This window comes from Bos grunniens, chromosome 17 (genome assembly GCF_055505025.1).
Source record: "Bos grunniens cultivar Pamir isolate PY7600 chromosome 17, Bosgru_T2T1.0, whole genome shotgun sequence".
NCBI lineage: Eukaryota > Metazoa > Chordata > Mammalia > Artiodactyla > Bovidae > Bos > Bos grunniens.
The window spans coordinates 19,814,921-19,833,980 of NC_141181.1; the positions used below are offsets into that span (position 1 = coordinate 19,814,921).

At 40.2% G+C, this 19,060-nt stretch overlaps 1 protein-coding gene across 1 annotated transcript in view; it reads left to right on the top strand.

Annotated features, from left to right (window-relative positions):
* Positions 1-19,060, top strand: part of SLC7A11 (solute carrier family 7 member 11) — a 639,869-nt gene that overhangs the window by 475,281 nt on the left and 145,528 nt on the right. The gene's annotated exons all lie outside the window — the stretch shown is intronic.

Sequence of the window (19,060 nt, forward strand, 5' to 3'; positions counted from 1 at the left end):
AGGAGACACAAAAGATGTAGATTCGATCCGTGGGTTGGGAAGATCAGCTGGAATAGGAAATGGCACTCCACTCCAGTACTCTTACCTGGAAAATGCCGTGGACAGAGGAGCCAGGTGGGCTACAGTCCATGGGGCCTCAGAGAGTCGGACATGACTGAGATTGTGCGTGCACACACAGAGTTGATATTAAGAAGAAATCCATAATTTTACAGTATTATATAATATAGTAAAGGGACGAATAAACTGAAGACTGTAATATATGATCTACCTAAGAAAGGCCATGAAGAAGTACCAACCATGTCTGATGAAGTGAAAAAGAGGGACAGTGGCCTCTTTTGAAGGGATAGGTACAGGTTTCTTGGAAAATACGGTATTTAAGATGGGTTTTGATGAATGCGTATGATTGGGATGAGTAGAAGGAGACATTCCTTGCAGAAAGAATGCCATGAGTAGAAGCACTGAGGCGGCACTTACTTCTATTCACATCCTTCACACTCTGTCCCCAACCACCCAGAGATGCAGCAATTATAGGAAGTCTTTAGATCTCTCATTTCTGCAGCTTTGACTGCATCTCAACCCCTCCACTTTTAAATATTTCCTGTCTCCTATCTCTCTCATCCTGGTTTCATCACCAAAGCCTTATTTCTGCAGCACTCATTTAAACTGACAACATGTTTGGTCTGCATGACTTTCCTCCATAGCAACTCAGGGATGATCTGGCTCAGATGATTTTCTTAGTTGCATGCCAGCTACCCATGGATAAGATTACAAGGAATACTTCTTCCTCCCTAGGCCCTTCCCTCCCTTCCCTCTGAATCAGGCATCTAACATACCCTACTCTAGACTCCAGGGCCCCAGTTCTCTGCTTATTTAGGGGGCAGGATCAGATCAGGAGAAAATGCTAATGTCACAGGAACTGCAAGTAATCTGGTTTACTAGGAATAGGAGATGCACTCAAGTGATTGGTAGAACACATTGGGGAGAGAGAGAGAGAATCTAGGCTTGTATTGTGGGAGTCTCTGACATGCTGAGAACATTTGATTTGATTTGATAATAAAGAGGAATTCAGTGGAGGATTTGGAGCAGGTTTTCTGTTTGCATTTGTTTCTCTTTCTGGTGTGTGTGTGTGTGTGTGAGTGATACATTCTCATAGGAAAAGGGATGGCATCTATTAGATTCTCTCTGGTGCCATTCACAACTGTGTGCACCCAAGTGTGTGTGTGTGTGTGTGTGTGTGTGTGTGTGTGTGAGTGATATGTTCTCATAGGAAAAGGAATGGCATCTATTAGATTTTCTCTATGGTGCCATTCACAACTGTGTGCACCCAAGTGTGTGTGTGTGTGTGTATGTACGTGTGTGTGTGTGAGTGATATGTTCTCATAGGAAAAGGAATGGCATCGATTAGATTTTCTCTATGGTGCCATTCACAACTGTGAGCATCCAAGAAAGGCTTCATAGAGATGAGGGTGGTGATGAAATTTGGAAAAGTTTGTCAGACCATAATGCTTTTCAGAATATCTTCTTCATAAAAGGATCAAGCATCCTGGAGAAGGAACTGTATTGCTTAGAAAAGAGTAAGTGGACAATGCCAGTAAAAATGGAAATATGTATTTAGCCTGTAGAAGTCTTTAGTTTTAACTGGCAGAGACCGGATGGAAACTGAAACAAATCTCAGACTTTCATGCTCTGCTGACAGCAGAGATGTGGTTCACTTAGCTTCTAGCCGAGTGTTTAAGTGATATTGAAACACTTCCAGTTTACAGTACATTTGGCAGCTCTCTGTTGAATAATCTTTTTTATGTGTATTCTGTTTGGAAGTGAATGTATACCAGTTATTTTAAGTAGTATTTTTTAATCTGTTGCTGTGTTAATTATAGCAAAGACAGCAGCAACACAATCATAGACTGATGTGAATGTTTTATTCAATGAACCAAAGAAATATCCACCAGGGCTGTATAGAAATTGCAGTGGACTGAAAATAATCAAATATGAATGGGTTTAAGTAGCCAATGGCACTGACAGCTTATGAAGCTGAACACTAGATTTTTTTTTTCCTGCTGCAGTTTGTGTGAGAGTCACTGAAGAAAGAACCCCTCGGTGTGATTATATTTTCCTGTGGAATGTAACTAATTTCACAGTGGAATAATTTTGACAAGAGTGCTTAGTTTCCTTCCATATGTTTTATTTCATTTTCTAGAAAAGGGGTCCTTGCCCTGGCACATTTGAATGCTGTTGAGCACCATAGGAAAGCTGTTTATTTTGGTGCAATTATCAGTGGCAAAAAAAGAGAGAGAAAAAAGACAAAAATTAAATAGGGAAGGTGAGTCTGGGTGAATTGCTCTTAAACAGTTGCATGCTAGCACAGAGGTCTCGAATCTGAACAAAGCAATGGGACATCACGGATTCTCGTTAAAGTCTGACCAAAGAGAAAATTACGGGTGAACGTGTGTGTGGTATTCCATGCCTTCCGCCCCTGCTGAACAACTGGACAATAACCTTTGTTCTCATTGTGTTTTCTTTCAACACAATGCTACTGTGTTTCATTCAACCACGGAAACACTTGAGAAGCAATAGAATGAGAATAAGTGGCTGATCCTAGAAATGTTCTTTTCTTTCTATAAAAAAAACCCATAAAATTTGTATTTAGGATATGCAAGGAGGAAAATAAAGAACAGAGGTAGTACTAATTGATGTTGGATTCTTTGAAGGGCAAGTCTCTTATTTCCTTGAATTTTTCTATTTATTGACTTCAAAGCTATCATTTCTAAATAGATTCCTGGGACTAGGACTCTTGGCACAAAATCTTCAGTGTGTTCCAGGAGGCTTTAACTCTGGCACATTACCCAGTAGAAATATGTGGAAATGGTATAAACAAATAATTCATTAAAAAGATGATATTCTTACCTCTTAAAACTATGAAATGGTACTCAATATTAATCATAAAAGAAGAAATACAAATTAGTATTGCACTGAAATAACATCTCTTACCTATTAAGATTGACTAAGATACATTAAGTTTGTTAATACTGTGTTATCAAGAATGGGGGGCAGGTAAGCACTTCACATATTGCTTGAGAATATATGCATTCCTACAACACAAATATTCAGGACTATTGAAAACGTTTATCAAAATTTCACACTTTTTTATAGAATTCCAGTTTATTCTGTAGATATAATAGTATGTGTGTGTAAAAGTATGTTGTTAGACTATTGTTTCATTGCTTAAAATAGCAAGTTAGAAATGCCTTAAATTTCCATCAATAAAAGAGAAGTAAAATATACTATTTATAGCTCTGCAGTAAATTACTACCCCTGGAGAAGGAAATGGCAACCCACTCCAGTATTCTTGCCTAGAAAATCCTGTGGACAGAGGAGCCTGTCCCTGGGGCTTGCAAAGAGTCCATGGGGTTGCCAAGAGTCAGACAAGACTTTGTGACTAAGCAATAAAATACTCCACATAAAGAGAATATGAGAGAATGATGCCATATTCTCTGTGTTAGTAGGAAAATATCCTCTCTCCAAAACACCCCATTAAGTGGGGAAAAAACAACAACAACATGCAAAACATACTGTGGTATGCCACCACTTGTACAAAACCAGACAAAAATTACACTTGTCTTTGCTTATTTGTATATCTATGGAAACAGAAGAAAACCCAACCCATGGGGAACAATGGATGACAGAAACAGTGGTATAACGGAGACTTCGTTGCTGTTGTTCAGTTGCTAAGTCGTGTCTGACTCTCTGCGACCCCATGAACGGCAGCACATCAGGCTTCCCTGTCCTTCACCATCTCCCTGAACAGTATGAAAAGGTGAAGGAGACTTCGGTGCATGCCTATTTATGTTTTTTGGCTCTTGAACCCTGTGAATGCATTATCTGTTTGAAAAACTAAAAGTATTTTTTTTTTTTTTAAAAAAGAGGCGAGAGCAAGTCATTCCAGCCTAGATGGTCAGAAAAGACTTTAGAAGGGAAGTGGTGTTTGAGGTGAATCTTGGAAGATAAGAAGTTCAAGCAGAGGGAAAGCAAGAAAAGAATATCATGAGCAAATGCTCAGAAGTGTGAAAATCTGTGGAGGGTCAGCAAAGCCATACAATGGCACTGAGAAGGAAGCTTCAAAGAGCCAAGAAGAGAGCAGTGATATATAAAACAAAGGAAATGGAAGGTTCAGGAAGGAGGGCTTGGCTATTAGCATCAGGAGCCACAGAGAGGTCACTGGGGCTGCTGCCTCCCTGCAGTTCGTCTGTGGTTGATTCCACTTTCAGCCTGACTTTTAGTCGCTGGACTCTGTGGTGAAGGGTGTTGGTTTTCTTTCTAGTTTCGTGAACCAGTCATCTGCAGATTGTTTTTTTTTTATAAATGCATCTCTTTGTTAGAGATCTGTGTAATAAAAAAGTAACAGGAGGCATAACAGACGACTTCAAAAGTTGTAAAATCTATTTTCTGAGAGAAATTGCACATGCTAAGCAACTTGTGGAGATTACAAAGCAGTCTGCTTTTCCCCAGCACTTAGTTTATTAATATACTTCATAGTTCTTGTTGATTGGTCATCAAATGAAGTGACATGTGTATTATAGTGTGCAATGTTTAATATAATGGACGGTGATGAAGATGATGGCATAATCATGGTGACAATGATATGGATAATCTTGAATTGGAAGTTCCCCCCTAGCTTTGGCTTTTCTCTCTGACACCAGTTTCTCCTTGTGTTTCCTTTTGGTTTTGGGTAAGTGGTGTGACAGAAACAAAATTGCCTGGGGTCCCTAAAGGGCTTCATGGATTTATGCTGGAAAAAAGGAGTAGGACGTTTCAGGATAATAATCACACAGGACTGGGTGATGCAGACAGAAGAAAAAAGAGCATGAACAAAACTGTTGTCTCTTGAAAGGGACTGACGTGTTATAGTGTCAGGAGTGGGAGGAGCTGCTGCGCCTATGAGCTGGTCGTTGCCTTGGTGGGTGACATTGGCTTGATCTTTTCACCTCTCTCAACTTCCGTTTTTAAAATTGAAGTATAGTTGATTTACAATGTTGTGTAACTTTCTGGTATACAGAAAGTGGTTCAGTTATACACACACACACACACATACACATATTTTCATATTCTTTTCCCTTATAGGCATTACAAAGTATTGAGTATAGTTCCTTGTATAGACCTATACAATAGGTCTTTGTTGGTGATCTATTTTATAGATGAAAGTGAATGTTGCTCAGTCATGTCCCACCCTTTGTGACCCTGTGGACTGTAGCCCACCAGGCTCCTCTGTCCTTGGAATTCTCCAGGCAAGAATGGGTTGCCATACCCTTCTCCAGGGGATCTTCCCGACCCAGGGATCAAACTTGGATCTGCTTCATTGCAGGCTGATTCTTTATAGCTGAGCTACCAGGGAAGCCCATTTTTATATTATATCTATATCTATTTTTATATTATATCTATATTATTAGTGTATAATTTATTCCCTTGTAAAAGAAAGTGGATAAGATCTATGGTTTTTAGTTTTTCTCTTAACAGTACAATTTTATTTTCCCAAGAGAAACTGCTGAAAAGACCTGTGATGGAAGCAGGCAGGGGAATCACGCTTCTATCACCTTTGAGTAGCCTTTGAATAAAGCATTGCAATCCATTTGTAAAGGATGGAATCAAATCATCTTCTGGTGCCTTCAAGGTCTAGCTTTTAAATTATCCATGACTTTAATATTCCTAGACTACTAAAAATATGAATAGCCTAAGAATGGGGTAATTCTAAGACCCCATTTTAAACATTCTCAATGTTTACCTTCATTTTAATAGTTTTGCAATTTTTCATTGTAATAAAGCCATTTACCTGAGTGTCCTGATGGTTTAGGACACCCCAGTGAGCTTACTGAGATATCTATCTACCAACTTGAGAATCTTGTAACTAAAAGGTGTGTGTGTGTGCACAAACATGTGTGTCTGTGTGCACACGTGCACACGCTTAGTTGCTCAGTTGTGTCTGACCCTTTGCGACCCCATGGACTGTAGCCCACCATGCTTCTCTGTCCATGGAATTCTCCAGGCAAGAATACTGGAGTGGGTAGCCATTATCTTCTCCAACTAAAAGGTATATGGGCTGAAATTAAGTATTATATAGATTCCAAAGGCAAAGATAGCTTTTAGTGATTTAAAACAATATCTCCTTAATATCAAATTATATTTATTGGGATTATATCATTCTCCTATTATTCTCATATATCTATAGGATGATCAATTATTTTAGAACAGAGGAGTAATGTATCAAAAGTTAGTTTTCCTTACAGCCTTGCTAGCTCTTAATCTACAGTTGATAATGGCACATGCCCGTTGAAAGATCATGAAATCTCACAGTTTAGTGTTGTCATAATTTGGACTAAACTTTTAGGCTATACTTGATGAATTCCAAGTTACTATTGTAGAGAAATGTACCACTCAAACAGTTAATGGATCCCCATTTCTAAACCTTATATGGTATTTAATTCAAAGTTGGTAAGCCAGGTTCTCGCTACTAGAAAGATAGATTGATGTCACCTACCTGGAATCAATCCATAGTCTTAGGACATTTGCCAGAATGGATTATTTAAAAGAAGAACTCATGGTGCTCAGTGCCCAGTTTATTCAGTAAAATTAACTGAAAAGGATTAATTTCTGGTGGCTGAGGCTTGTGGTGGCTTTCTGAGGATATATATATATATATCAGCAGCACGTTTTATCTTGGGCTGAGGAGTCAAGGAAGTGCTCTGTGTGTGTGCTTAGGACAGACTCCTGTTGCTAAAATATTGTCATGTGGCATAGTCCTTGTTGTTCTTGGTAAATACTGTGCATTATTGGCATGTGATTGAGAAAACAGTGAGGCTGGATAAGAAGGAAGGGAAAGGAAGAATGCTGTCAATAACCTCCACAGGAGATTTATTTAAAGCCTGCCATCTTGTCAACATTGTTTCAATATGACAGCTGAGGCTTTCTCCAACTATTGAACATCTGACCCCATTTGGCTTCTCACTTGAAGCTGTGCCTCAGTCTAAATGGAAGGGCTCACTTTCTGAGAAGCCATAGCCTGAATCTGAGTTTGGTTCATTACCATGTTCATGATGATTATCTGAAGTTTGTTTGAACCTCAGGGGAGAATAAACTTGAAAGTCTCACCAGAGTGAATTTTGCCAGTGATTTTTTTTTGGCTTTCAACTTTTGCTTAGAAATGACATGAAAGCTGCTGCTGTTTTCTGGCCATTTGAGACTGGGTGGTGGATTCCAAATATATCATATGCCACACTGGTGTTAATCCATCAGGGAAAGAAATTTGTTTAATTGTTGTTGAAATGATAAATAGGACATGGAATTTAGTCTCAGATTTAAACATGGTTTTAAATTGTGTTTCTCTAGCTGACAGATATTGTCATTTACAACAGTTTATTTCAGCCTCAAGAGACTGAGAGTTTTCCTACTAAAAATTTCAACAACTAGGATTAGTCAAAACTCTCAGAAATAGTAAGAATGCAAACTGGAGTTAGACCTAGATTTAAATTTTGGCTTTACTAACTTCTTAGGGATGAAACCAAAAGCAAGTTACTAGCCTCTCTGAGCTCCTGCCTACTCTTCTTTGAAATAGGGCTGGTAGTGCTTTCTCTACAGGTGAAACATAGTGTCCAGATCATAGTAAGTTCTCTAGAAATATTAACTACTATTATGCTCATGCAAAGAGTTGACTCATTGGAAAAGACTCTGATGCTGGGAGGGATTGGGGGCAGGAGGAGAAGGGGACGATGGAGGATGAGATGGCTAGATGGCATCACTGACTCGATGAACATGAGTCTGAGTGAACTCCGGGAGTTGGTGATGGACAGGGAGGCCTGGCGTGCTGCGATTTTTGGGGTCGTGAAGAGTTGGACACGACTGAGCGACTGGACTGAACTGAACTGATGCTAATAGAGCACACAGTAGACACGTAATCTATGCAATTAACCTACAAACATTTTTAGTCACATTTCCCACCATCCCTTTGAAAGCAAGATGTTTTATTGAAAACAATAATGAAGGCAATATGGTGATGACTTTGGAGGATTATTATACTCTATATTGCCATTATCCATTATAGAAACAGTATAAATATTTGTAAGACAGGAATTATGTCCTTTTATTTCACTACTTATTATTGGCATTTGCTTGTTTTTTTTTTTTTTTTTTTCCTTTAAAAAACTCGCCATGCTGCTATACTCCATCAGCCAATATTTCAACAATTTTTAAGGAGGAATAATTCTATTCAGCATGATAAGAAATGAGAGGTTTTGTTTAGATTGGAGATTATAATTTAAGGAGTTTTGCTCCTAAAATGTTTGTCTTCCTAAGTGGAGGGACATGATCATTCTTGAAATTGTAAACAGCAGTGTCAGGAGTGCGTGATAGTCCTTAGCTGGCTGCAGAATTTGCACTAATATTGAGCTGGTATAAAGTGGCAATCGAGGACCAAAATATATTAACTGGTTTGTGACATCTCACCTGCACTATGTAGGCAACTTTTCTTCCTACATGTTTATCTGGTGATACAGAGTACCTCATGTAACCAAATCAATGGTGAAATCAGAGTGGATTAGTGATTTGGTTCATGACCATTCACATGGTCTGTTTAGCACATGATGATGCAAAAATTTAAGCCTATGATTATGTATTGAAATTAATAGTTCTCAGTACAAGTTTAAAATTTCTAAAAGCTCTTCAGTTTAGTTGCATGGCTTTATCAATGACATGAGGAGGCAGCAAATATTCTAAGTAAATAACATTTATTTTGCTATTTTGGGGGGAGGCCACGGAATTTGAGCTGTTACATAGAATGTGCAAGCCTTCCCTGGTGGCTCAGTGGTAAAGAATTCACAAGCAATGCAGGAGATGGGAGATGTGAGTTTGGTCCCTGGGTCAGGAAGATCCCCAGGAGGAGAAAATGGTGACACACTCCAGTATTCTTGCCTGGGAAATCCTGTGGACAGAGGAGCTTGGCAGGTCACAGTCCATGGGATCACAAGAGTCAGACACGACTGAGTGACTAAAGAACCAAGAACATAGGACATGCAAAGCTATAGTGCCTGATTTCTTGCACAGCTGGTATTGTGTACAAAATTAATTCCAAGACTGACATTTTCAAAATACTTAGAACAAAGTTGTCACTGAAATAACAGCTTCTAGTGGAGGTTACTTTGAATAAAAACATTCATTTGAATGATAGGTAGTTTTAACACTTAAATAATGCTGTCTCCCTGTAGTCACCTATTGTGTTGTTTTGTTTAAGAACTTCTAGTCTTTTTCCAGAATACTAGCCCTGTGCTGCCCATTTTCCCTGTGTTCATTAGGCAACTGAAAATTTCAAAATAATAATTAAAAACTTTTAAGTTCTGTGTCAAAAGAAAACCACCTGTTACTAGTAGCCAGTGATCATGTTGTCCTCAGTTCAGATCAGTTCAGTCGCTCAGTCGTGTCCGACTCTCTGCGACCCCATGAACCACAGCACGCCAGGCCTCCCTGTCCATCACCAACTCCCGGAGTTCACTCAGACGCACGTCCATCGAGTCAGTGATGCCATCCAGCCATCTCATCCTCCATCGTCCCCTTCTCTTCCTGCCCCCAATCCCTTCCAGCATCAGAATCTTTTCCAAAGAGTCAACTCTTCACATGAGGTGGCCAAAGTATTGGAGTTTCAGCTTTAGCATCATTCCTTCCAATGAACACCCAGGAGTGATCGCCTTTAGAATGGGCTGGTTGGATCTTCTTGCAGTCCAAGGGACTCTCAGGAGTCTGCTCCAACACCACAGTTCAAAAGCATCAATTCTTCGGCGCTCAGCTTTCTTCACAGTCCAACTCTCACATCCATACATGACCACTGGAAAAACCATAGCCTTGACTAGACGGACCTTTGTTGGCAAAGTAATGTCTCTGCTTTTTAATATGCTATCTAGGTAGCCACCCTTAAACATCAGTCAGCTTTCATTGAAAAATAACACAAAAAATAAGTCCTCAAAAAATAGGCACTTAATTTCTTTCAAAGAAAAAACGAGCATTTTCCCCCTAATATTGACTAGTTGAATCTATGAGTAATCAAAGCAGCCAATTCAGGAACAAAAGACAGTTGCTTATGATTCAGTCCATTTGCTAATTGCAGAAACTTATTTTCTAAACTGTATCAGAGGGAATAATATTAGGGCTGATCATCACGAGTAGGTCTATAATAAGGATTGCTGCTGCTGCTAAGTCACTTCAGTCGTGTCCAACTCTGTGTGACCCCATAGACGGCAGCCCACCAGACTCCCCCGTCCCTGGGATTCTCCAGGCAAGGACACTGGAGTGGGTTGCCATTTCCTTCTCCAATGCATGAAAGTGAAAAGTTGCAGTAAGCCAGGCTTTCTTCCTGCAAACTCGGGTGGTGCCCGAGACAGGGATTTTCGAAGGTAAGCTCCCCAAAGCAATCAGGGTCACCAGCCCTATTGCTCCCCGTTCTCGGAACAACTGGGTCACCAGCCCTCTTGTTCCCCCACGGAGCAGTTTGGGTCACCAGCCCTACTGCTCCTCCCTTGGAACAGTTTGGGTCACCAGCCTACTGTTCCTCCCCCGGAACAATCTGGGCCACCAGCCCTATTGTTCTTCCAGGGTTCGGGACGGCTAGGACCCCACTCGAGGGTGCCGCGGACCCCCCTGTAGGATAGACAGGGCGAGAGGAGTGGGAAGTGTTGAAAGTGTTAAAGAGTTAGAGAGAAAAAATGGTTTCTGAAGTTAAAAGGCCAAAGAAAAGCCTGATCTTTTGAAAGCTAAAAGCTTTATCTTCTATTATATTTAACTTTCTGACATGGATAACACTGAAACTAAGAATGGCAACTCTTTATACAGTAATCTTGAAACTGTTAAAGAGGCTACTGTTAATTTAGATACTTTGGTGAAGGTGAAAAAACAACTAAACACTTATCCTATAAATATGATTAAAAATGTTCTGGACCCTCATCATGAGGCTGTGGGATAGCCTATGGGAGAGGCTATAGCGGTGGATGGTAGTGGGTCTCCACCTTCTGTGCAGATCATATTTTCTGCCATTGACAAAGAAAAGGAGGGAGACTGTGCTCTACCTCCTGAGGAAGGAGAGGGCTTACAGGACGCTGCGGCTGGGCGCCCTGGCGAGCCCCCTCCCCCTCTACACAAACCTTTAAAAATTTATCCAACAATTTCTGATTTAAGGCGACTACTCCACCTCCGCTTGCACCTCCCAGGGCCTAAAAATTCCCCAGTTTACATCCAAAGTCTCCCAGAGCATTGCTTAAAGCTGAAAAAGATAAAAAAGACTTCTTTTAAACAAAGGAGCTTTTAAAGAATACACAATATACAGAGCCTGCTCCTTGCAGAAAAACCCCATCAGCGGGGCCTCACCCAAGCAAAAAAAGAGAGAAAAATAAAAAGAAAAAAGAAAAAAAAGTGAAAAAGAAAAAAGGAAAGAAAATAGAGAAAGATCTAAAGATAGAAAAAGAACTAAAGAGTGAAAAGGAGAGAGGAACAGAGAAGGAAGGAATCAGGGAACGCAGCAAGATAGAGAAAGGAAAAAAGGAAGTTAGAAAAAGAGATACAGAGAGAAAGAGAAGGAGGAGGAAAGAAAAAGTTAGAAAGAGGGTAAAGGAAAAGAAATGAAAGAAAGAGAAGGTAGTAAGAAGGAAGAAGGGAGAATGAAAGAGGGAAACAAAAAGGAAATGATAGCTATGGTCTTACTGTGTTACAACAACTACAAGATTTAATGTGATCATGACGATTTGTGGGTACTTATTTTAGGAATATCAGCTTTAATAGCAGCAATTAGTTCTGTTACTGCGGCAGCAATATCATTGACTCAACAAGTGCATACTGCCCAATATGTTGATACCATGTCTAAAAATGTTTATTTAACTCTAGCAACACAGGAAGCTATAGATAGGAAATTAGAGATGAGAGTAGACGCCTTAGAAGAGGCAATAATGCATATTGGGACTGAGTTACAGGCTTTAAAAGTGAAAATGGCTCTGTCTTGCCACGCTGATTACCGGTGGATATGCGTGACATCTTTAAAGGTAAACGAGACAGATTATGAATGGGAAAAAATCAAAAATCATATCTCAGGTGTTTGGAACAGCTCTGACATTGGCCTGGACTTAGGGAAACTTCATAATCAAATACAGACCCTGGAACACTCTCAACTGGATTTTACCACCGCTGGAGCAGCTAATGACTTTTTTCACACTTTCTCTAACTTCATTTCAGGAAAAAACATTCTGTCTAATATCCTTGGATACATCGCTGCTGGTGCTTTAATTTTGCTTCTCATAATCATTCTTCCTTGTATTGTCAGGATTCTTCGGCAGAACATTCAGAAGCTCGCGACTGAGCTGCATCTGGCTGTTTTAAGAAATAAAAAAGGGGGAGATGTGGGGAGCGAGCTCCGCCCATGGCAAAGGTCACGAGGAAGGAGGCTTGACATACGCAAAGGCGGGATCAAGCCTCAGGAGTCTCCCTGGAAATTCTCGAGCAATCTACCCCCAAAACCAGAGTCTGCCTACTTTCTGCTTTGTGCTTTCACCTACACCTCTGACTTTATGGGGGGCTGTCCCCCACTACCTCTCTCTGAAAAAAGAGTTAGCTTACAGCTCCAGTTAATAATTCCTGGGTGCGACAGTGTTTCAACCTACAAACTCCTTTGGAAATCCTCTAGCCTGCCTGAATAGGTTTTTCCGGCCACACGTGATTGTTCAGAGCCTCCCAACTGTGAGAGGCATGAGATGTTCTAAACTGTCTAAATACAGATTCCTTTGAGCAGTTAAAAGATTGATTAGAAATTGTATTGGTGAAGGGATTTTCACTTGTTGGGCCAATATTTGCTGCTAAGTCTCCATATCCCTTACCTGCTGTGTCCCTGGCAGTGTATTGATTAATATAATTGGTGTAAGTAGTAGCTTTAATGTTTGTAACCTGGGACCCTTGAGTTAATTCTTTTTCTTGTTATAGCCCACCACACCTTTGCTCTGCAGGAATGCAAATTTATCTAATGCTTTTTGGAGGCTGGCGCCTGACTTTAGAATAATCACCTTTAGAGAAAAAGGCCTCCGGGCCAGAAGATGATGCAAATCACCTAAACTTTTGCATATGATAAGTTTGCAGGAAGAATATGATAAGTTTGCAGGAAGAAAGCCTGGCTTACTGCATGAGTCTACCCCTTCCCCCATTATCCTCTATGCATAACTTAAGGTATAAAAACTACTTTGGAAAATAAAGTGCGGGCCTTGTTCACCGAAACTTGGTCTCACCATGTCGTTCTTTCTCTTACCTTCTGGCTGAATCATTCAGCCTCTTTTCTACACTGAATTTCCTCACTGAGCTATCCTTATTTCAGCCTCTTTTCTCCACTGAATTTCCTCACTGAGCTATCCTCATTCTATTACTCTTTATATCCTTAATTAACGTTTAATTAAGCAATTGTTTCCTGATCTTCGCCTACGCCGTCTCTCCTTCGAATACCCTGGATCAGCCGGGGCTGGTCCCCGGCAAAAAGTGAAAGTGAAGTCGATCAGTCGTGTCCGACTCCCTGCGACCCCATGGACTACAGCCTTCCAGGCTCCTCCATCCATGGGATTTTCCAGGCAAGAGTACTGGAGTGGGGTGCCATTGCCTTCTCTGTATAATAAGGATGGTGCTACAGTATTTCACACATGTGTTTCTAAAACTCAAAAGAAGGTTGATATCTTTCTGGTTCTATGTATGTTGCCATGGATTCAACTCCAGTCTCTCATATTACATCCTTTTTTTTTTCTTTTTTAAATTGTGTGTTCTTCATAATTATGGAAAACAGAGTTACCATTTTTTGCTGAAATTTTTTACATGGTAGGCTATTCTCTGGGTTCAATGCATGCTATTCCCTTTTTTTTTTTTTAATAGAATACTTGAATCTATTCATTCCTCTAACCTCTGTGAATGTTTCTATTTCCCTGATGTCTTGGGGAGTATAAACTTACCAGAGAGGTTTGTCAAATGTGTAGTCATTCCAGCGGCTCCTGGGTTATCTAAATTTCCCCCTAAAGAGATAACTAGATTCGATAGGAAAATCATTTAATTTAACCATCACACAAAGGCCAGTGATGTTCCTGCTCTTTTAAACAATACAATTACCTTGCTGGTAACTATTTCTTTTAATCTCATCATGAGGTGTTTAAAAAATAATTTTTCAATTAGTTTTTTGTAACTGTATTTTCTGATCACTTCTTCATTTCATCAGTGCTGTTTTCTTTTTAACTGGAATGTAGTTGATTTACAGTGTGGTATTGCTTTCTATTGTAAGCAAAGTGAATCAGTTGTGTGTGTATTTATAGATGTTTATGGAGAAGGAAATGGCAGCCCACTCCAGTGTTCTTGCCTGGAGAATCCTGTGGATAGAGGAGCCTGGTGGGCTGCTGTCCATAGGGTCGCACAGAATCAGACACAACTGAGGCAACTTAGCATGCATGCATGCATTGGAGAAGGAGATGGCAACCCACTCCAGTATTCTTGCCTGGAGAATCCCAGGGACGGAGGAGCCTGGTGGGCTGCTGTCTATGGGGTCGCATGGAGTCGGACATGACTGGAGCTACTTAGCAGCAGCAGCAGCAGCATGTATGTATATATGTGTGTGTGTGTGTTCTTTTCCTCTATGGCTTATTACAGGATTTTTTGTTTTTATTTATTTTTATTGTAATACAGATGATTTACAATGTTGTTAGTTTTAGGTTTACAGCAAAGTGAATCAGTTATACATATACATATATCCACTCTGTTTCTTTGTTTTGGTTATTCCATATAGGATAATACGGAATATTGAATAGTTTTGTGCTGTACAGAAGGTTCTTATTATCTATTTTATATTACAGGATAGTGAATGTAGTTTCCTGTGCTATACAGTTGGACCTTTTCTGTATGTTTTATACAAAGTAGTTTGTATCTGCTACTGATGCTGTTTTGAATACTGCTTCAATCTACTAAGAATGGCAGGGTACTTGGAAAGTTAGAAAACAATGAAGGTAACAGATTTAATGACAAAAATAAAACACAGTGGACATTTTATTCTTTCTGATCTTTATGAATGTATGTGGCCCCATCTCAAAGGGGCTTTATTTTCTTTCCCAGTAAATGATGGAGTTGACAAAGAATGCTGTAATTCAAATTTCACTAAAGTTAATAATTCAATCAGTTGTGTTTTCAGCAGTAGGCTTTAGGTTTCAAATCTCTGCTATGCTTTTAAATTTACTCTCATAGTTCCATGGGCACACACGACACAGATCGTCTTCTGCGAGCTGCTATGAACCAAGATGAAATGGTCACGGAGAGTGAAGAAGCACTGGCCTGCATTTTTGTAATGTTTCTCCTATATGCATCCTGTGAATGGCGGGGAGTGCCTCAGACCTCTTTTTCCTTCTTCGTGTGCCAGTAATTCTTTCTTCCCATTTTCTATTATTAACATGTACTGAGGAGGAGCGCTTTTGGGTGGTATGCTGCATTATTCTGTGTAGCCGGCAATCTTGGTGTTCCTGTCTCCATTGATCCTCCTTCCTTGCAGGAGTTCTATTTCTCATCTGATCTCCCACGAGGATGAAGAGATGGTTGCCTCCCTGGGCTTTTCAGAGTCTTTTAATGACTCTTGCGTTGTTCAAAGGCTTCTGTCTCTAACCTGGAGTCTTTAGAAATCGTGATTTCATTTTCTTTTCTTTTTTGGGTTTTGAACTAATAGGTGTTGCTTGGAAAGTTAAATTTCCTAGTCTAAAACTGTAAAAGTGACAAGCCTCATATCAGTTTTATAGTCATTATTTCTTAGAAGATGGATCATTATAGAACATGAGAAAATATTTAGTTTAGAAAGAAAATCTAGACAAATTTTGTCCCAGGTATTAAGCCAAAGAAATAAAGGATGCATGACAAGTTGAGGTGAAAGAATATTTTCCAGTTTAGAAAAAGTGATTCATATTCTAGGTCTGTGGAAATCTCTTTTAACATAGTGCAGAGGCCAGGAAATATATATTCATTTCTCTACCACAGGAATGCTATATGATTGGAAAGGCAGAGTAATTTGGGGGAGAAATAAATCACTTTAGTTATATTTGTGCTTTGGTCTCATGAACCATTTCCCTTTGCTGCCACCAAAGGGCTACTTACTAAAATAGTCTCTTAAATTTTGAGGTGCCCTAGAACCTAGTCAAGGCTATGGTTTTTCCAGTGGTAATGTATGGATGTGAGAGCTGGACTGTGAAGAAAGCTGAGCACCAAAGAATTTATGCTTTTGAACTGTGGTGTTGGAGAAGACTCTTGAGAGTCCCTTGGACTGCAAGGAGATCCAACCAGTCCATTCTAAAGGAGATTAGCCCTGGGATTTCTTTGGAAGGACTGATGCTAAAGCTGAAACTCCAATACTTTGGCCACCTCATGAGAAGAGTTGACTCATTGGAAAAGACTCTGATGCTGGGAGGGATTGGGGGCAGGAGGAGAAGGGGACGACAGAGGATGAGATGGCTGGATGGCATCACTGACTCGATGGACATGAGTTTTAGTGAACTCCGGGAGTTGGTGATGGACAGGGAGGCCTGGCGTGCTGCGATTCATGGGGTCGCAAAGAGTCGGACACAACTGAGTGACTGAACTGAACTGAACTGAGAATCCTGTTTTCTGTAAACTAAGACCCTCTGGTATACTGTGCCTGAAATGAAATTTCAACAAGTGTACATCCAATCTTAAAATCTTGGGAGGGGATGATAAACAGCATTGATGATTGTTTGATTTCCTGCAGGTAGCCCTCAACACTAAGCTCCATGAGGTGCGTTGTAACTGAGCTCCACTTGTAATCAATGCAGGCCCTTAATTTATTGAAACTAATTTTGAAATCATGGTACCATACATACTGTCTACTGTAGAAATAATTGATTAACATTAATTGCAGGAAAGAGAGGAGCCATTTGCTTCAAAGAGCCCATCAGCAAGCTGTCCTTCCTGTTTTATCAGTAAGCAATGCTGAGAGCAAATAACAGATGGAACTGTCCCTCGGTGGCAGCACGGAGCACTCATGAAATATAGCACAATCTTCCTCCAGTGTGTTATGTTTTTAACAGTGGAAGATCAGAAGCAGGCGAGGTGTGGGCTAGGATGAATGACTGCCTCTGATGAAACATCCTTTTCTGCTAGGAAGATTCCTGTAGCAGATTGGGCTTTGGCAGTCCATCTCCGTGGCTTGATAGAGTGTCATTACAGAATGCATCTGGAAGACTGTGGAACAGGGACAAACCTCAGAAGACCAAGGTGAATCTAAGGTCTGATCTGTGCTCTTATGTTCTCTCAATGGGTGGTTGAATTCTAGTTCCTTTAAGTAGCCATCAAAGACAGCGCAAAACCACAGAGAAAGCTGCCCCAAACACTGAAATTTGGTGCTTATTTGCCATCTGTCACAATCATTTCATCCTTTGCAATATTTTATTTCAACTTAACATGACTGCAGGAAGGTATTTGTGCCTTTTATGTGTGTGGGTATGCAGCTAACATCTTCTCCTGCATCTGTTGTTTGTATAATCACGCTGAAGGCTGTTACCATGGCTGGGGAAGCTGGATTTAGTATATACATTTTTCCCCTAATGGAAAATTCTGTCAGCCCAACTTCAGTGACTGTTTGGTAACAGCTTTGTAGCCAGTCAGATGGGAAGTGTTCCTCAAGTCCATGAGTAGGTAATTTATTCAAGCCTAGTTTATGATTCCTTTTCATAGTAGCTTTTCTAAATGGTTTCCAGTGACCCCCTCCCCACTTCTAATGCTGCCTCACCCCTTCAGCCCTGATCACTGCTCATACCTCCTGTTTAAGTAAACAGGTCAGGGCTGGCTGAGAGAAATCATTTAGTAAGCAACTGCAACTTGCTCCTCTGACTGACAGTGTCCCTGAATTTATTTTTTCATGTCCCCCAGTTTTAGTGAAAGAATTATCCTAATCCTTTAGGAAGTTAATCCAAACACATGTGTTATTAATTTTGCCCGATTTTACTCATTCTTATTCCCTTAATTACTAAAATGTTCAGCCTTTTCCTCTTAAAGACATCCCTTGGATTGACTTGCATTTAGCTTTTATAAAGGAAAAGAAAACATTTCTTCCAAAACTACATTGCCTTTCGAGCTATTGTTGCTTTTATTCTTACAGAGTTTCTTGTAAGAGTAGCCTCAGCTTCTGTCGTCTCTCCTCTTCATTTACTGCTCTGTATTGTAATCTCATTTTCTGCTCTCCGTTCTTTGAAACTGTTCTATGAAAGTGCACAATTTCTATGTATTGAATACAGTTGTCATGGTTTTCGACCATTCAGCATCTGAGCACTCTCTCTCTCTCAGGGGCGAATTCTCGAATTTCCACATTTGGTAAAAGGCAGGGATCATGTTTAAGGTTGAAGAGATACAGCTAGAGACAGGCATGCAGTCTTGGCTTGGGAGTTGGATGGTTCTGCCTGGGGATGGAGGAGAAATTATAAACAGAGGCGGCAGCAGCAGCCACAGAGCCTGGGACAGAGGTGATGGTGCTGGCCATCAAGTCTGTTGTATCTCAAACTCGGCTTTTTCTTTGCAGTATTTTCTGGTTGACTCATCTCTTTTGGGTCCTTTCTCCTTTCTGATCCTGGTTTTTCAAGTTTCACATCATTCTTTGAGCTAACTAATATCTTTTCTGTAAATGTCTTTTGTTCCTTCACTGAAACATATTTGGTTTATGTCCCTTTGACTTAAAAGACCTCACTGATACAGATAATGGTACTTAGGAATGGGTTTAATGGAATGGAGCCTTTGGGGGAGTGGAGTGAAGAGTGAGGGTGTGGGACTTATTAGCAAACGGGGCTGAAAATGATGAATCCCATTTGTCTTTGGGGACAGAACCCTGGCAGCTCATCGCATGCAGTGGTGAAGAGCTAATTAAACACAGCCTCTTTCCTCTGGAATGAAAGACTCCCTTGGAATGAAATGTCTGTTCAAGGAAAGGCTTTGGGGAAACCATATTGCTGCTGTCACTAACTAGCTAAAATAAAAGATTATAGGG